Source organism: Myxine glutinosa, chromosome 1 (assembly GCF_964187855.1).
Source record: "Myxine glutinosa chromosome 1, kmMyxGlut1.1, whole genome shotgun sequence".
NCBI lineage: Eukaryota > Metazoa > Chordata > Myxini > Myxiniformes > Myxinidae > Myxine > Myxine glutinosa.
Window position 1 is genome coordinate 141,218,694 of NC_136261.1, and position 3,511 is coordinate 141,222,204.

The 3,511-nt window shown below is 38.5% G+C and overlaps 1 protein-coding gene across 1 annotated transcript in view; it reads right to left on the minus strand.

The window, feature by feature from the left end:
• Nucleotides 1-2,941, minus strand: part of LOC137429034 (pleiotrophin-B) — a 187,609-nt gene extending 184,668 nt beyond the window's left edge. The window contains exon 1 of the mRNA XM_068119044.2: nucleotides 2,746-2,941. The gene's annotated coding sequence lies outside the window, so the exon portion shown is untranslated. The remainder of the gene's footprint in view (nucleotides 1-2,745) is intronic.
• Nucleotides 2,942-3,511: the final 570 nt, after the last annotated feature.

Here is a 3,511-nt window from a genome sequence, read left to right on the forward strand (position 1 = left end):
GCCTTGCTCCCCCTGCTCTCTCTGTGCTCTGTCCTCCAAATATTCCTACAGGTCGCACAAGATCTGCCAGCAACCCTCTTCTGGTTAAACTGCCAAAGTCTAGGCTCTCTGTTCACCTTCACTCTTTTATTCCCCTTTTTTCCCACCTCTGGAACAAACTCCCCCACTCCTTTCAATCCCACTCCTCCCTCCAGGTCTTTAAAACAGCTGTTCTCCACCATCTCTTATCTTCCCCCATCCAAAACCTTGATCTTTTCTACCCCCGCTAATTCACCCCAGATACACTTTTTCGAAATTCCAAATTCTTTCCTGGAAGTCCTTGCAGTGAGTATCCATATGTTTTATTCCCCTCCCACCTCCCCCCAATTCCTCTCCCTCCCACAGTTCTCTCGATGTCCCTGCTCTCAAATGTTGTGTTTGTGTCCTTCGCCCTCTCTCCCCATCTTGTCTCCCGCTCCCATTATTTTGTGTTTTATGTGTTGGTTTGTGTTGGTTTGACTTTTTGTGTGATTAATGTTAGCTCTTTCATGAGCCTCGATCTTGTATACAAAAAAAAAAAAAAAAAGTGTTTTGAATCACATGGTTGTGAGGTTTTTTGAATCACATGGTGGTGAGGTGTTTTGAATCACATGGTGGTGAGTTGTTTTGAATTACGTGGTCATGAGGTGTTTTGAATCAAATGGTGTTGAGGTGTTTTGAATCGCGAGGTGGTGAGGTCTTTTGAATTACGTGGTGGTGAGGTGTTTTGAATTACGTGGTCGTGAGGTGTTTTTAATTACGTGGTGGTGAGGTGTTTTGAATTATGTGGTGGTGAGGTGTTTTGAATTACATGGTGGTGAGGTGTTTTAAGTTACGTGGTGGTGAGGTGTTTTGAATTGCATGGTCGTGAGATGTTTTTAATTATGTGGTGGTGAGTTGTTTTTAATTATGTGGTGATGAAGTGTTTTGAATTACGTGGTGGTGAGTTGTTTTAAGTTATGTGTGGATGAGCTGTTTTGAATTACATGGTGATGAGTTGTTTTAAGTTAGGTGGTGGTGAGGTGTTTTGAATTACATGGTGGTGAGGTGTTTTGAATTTCGTGGTGGTGAGGTGTTTTGAATTATGTGGTGGTGAGGTGTTTTGAATTACGTGGTGGTCAGTGTTTTTAATTACGTGGTGATAAGGTGTATTCGTCCCAAACTTCCACTCTGCACCTACCACTCCCGTGTGTATGTGCTGAGGGGTTCTTTTTTGATTTTTTTTTGATTTTTTCAACCTAAATCTTCAACCTAAATTGCTTATAAAAATGTAATATCACAAACAGTACAAATAAATTTGTACAAAATAATTGTTTGTATTATGATTGGTGTAAATCATGACAACTCAGCAACTCAAGTACGGTCATTATTCTCAACTAAAACAAGCCCGTTCCTTTGTAACGATGCGTGGTGAGGCGAGTATTGCGAGCCCATCCAAGCTAGTACATATATATATATATATATATATATATATATATATATATATATATATATATATATATATATATATATATATATATATATATATATATATATATTACATCCTATAATAATGCCCAATCACTCCTCGTCAAAATCACTGTCATTTCACAAGCAGCTGTTTCGACAATTCTTTCTTGAAAACTGTTACAGAAATATAACGCAAACACATGAAAGTATCGAATCAAATAACATTGATCATCTATCTATAATTCCAGTAATCTCTGTGTGTATGTTTGTATGTTTGTATGTTTGTATGTTTGTATGTTTGTATGTTTGTCTGTGACCGCTGTTTCTCGACAACCACGGGTCCGATATACTTGAAACTTGCCAGGTATATTGCTGGGGACCTGAGGATGTGCCTTTTCAAGGTTTCATATTAATCGGACAAGTAGTTACCGAGCTATGGCGATTTCTTTACCAAACTCCGCAAGCCGTTCGCTTTGGACCAAACCATTTCATGTAAATAGAGGGGGGGGATTGTCACCGTACTCGCAAGCCGTTCGCTTTGGACCAAACCATTTCATGTAAATAGAGGGGGGGGATTGTCACCGTACTCGCAAGCCGTTCGCTTTGGACCAAACCATTTCATGTAAATAGAGGGGGGGGGGATATAATTTTAGATATATATATAGTACGGGCATGCCCTAGTAATGTAGATATCAGGATTGGCCACAACAATAGCTTCCACCTGTCCATTCCTCCCTGTCATTGCCTCTGTTACAATTTAAATTCAAACGTTGTTCACAAATTTTGACAAAAAGGGAATTTTTCATTGACGTTTTAAGAGTAGCTAAGTAATTAATTATGAATCGCATTACTGAAGGAATGAAATACTTTATAAAGTGTTAATATTCTAAAACAATTAGTCTAATGCAGGTGATAGTTGAAGTTTTTTTTTTTAAACATACACGCAAGTTTTTCTGTTGGTGGAATTGCCTGTTTCTGCACAAGCAAACTTAAGCCACACACATGAAGTTTATAAAACTTCTCTCCCTGCACTCCATTATTTTAAAGCATCAAATTCACTTGCAAAATAAATAAACATTGTTTTTGCACCAATGGAAGCATATTTTCCTTAAAAATTACGGAAATGCTTGCACAAAGATGTACCGGTAACTCAATTCACAAGTTGGTGTGGATAAACTTCATCATTTCAACAAAAACAGGACTCAAAAGAAACACGGTTAAAGGAATATGAAATGATTTGAGGAGAAAAAATGAGAACTGTTGAAAAGTGAAACTCACTTGTTTGCGTTTTCGACTCAAAGTCGATTCGTTTGAGCTGAGCACGTACAGCAGGATTCTTCTGAGCAAAGTAAGGATCAAAACTAAAACAGCCCGAAACGAGTTCAAGCTGGTTGTTGCCCCGCCTAGATCCTATTGTGGTGGTGTGCAGTCAGAGATTAGCCCCTCCCGTGCTGGTCTGCACTGAACCTTAAATGAGGGTATGGGATGTGGGAGCGGAGAGAACGAGGAGGGAAAAGGACGAGTGAGTGGGAAATATTTTGCATCAAGTTTATGCGTTTTTCTTTCTATTATGTCAGCAATTGCTGCAACTCATTCACGAGGGATCTGTATTCGATGTGTGGTCGAGCTGGCACATGATCCAAGTTACTTAAGTATTTGTCAGATTTAGTAATCCATAGACCTTTGTGCACCATAGGAATAACGTTCTCGGTTGATGCCATCTGAGCATTACAATGGAAAGATGAAAACCTACCATGAACTTATGAGAAGACCAGAATCGGAACCTAACATACCTGGACAATTGAATAAATATCAAACATTGGTGCCTTCATGGATTTGTCAATTTGTACGTAATTATTTTTCACCACAATCAATTCCTCACTCCGATGATTTAATGCATCATTGTAAACATAATGTTAGTTGTTCATTTATTTTCTCGCTGTAAATGTAAACATGATAAAGATGATCAGATTCCAAAATTTAAATTCCCAACTAACTTTACAAAAGTCCAAAGCAATGATGCACGAGGGATGTTCAAAATGTT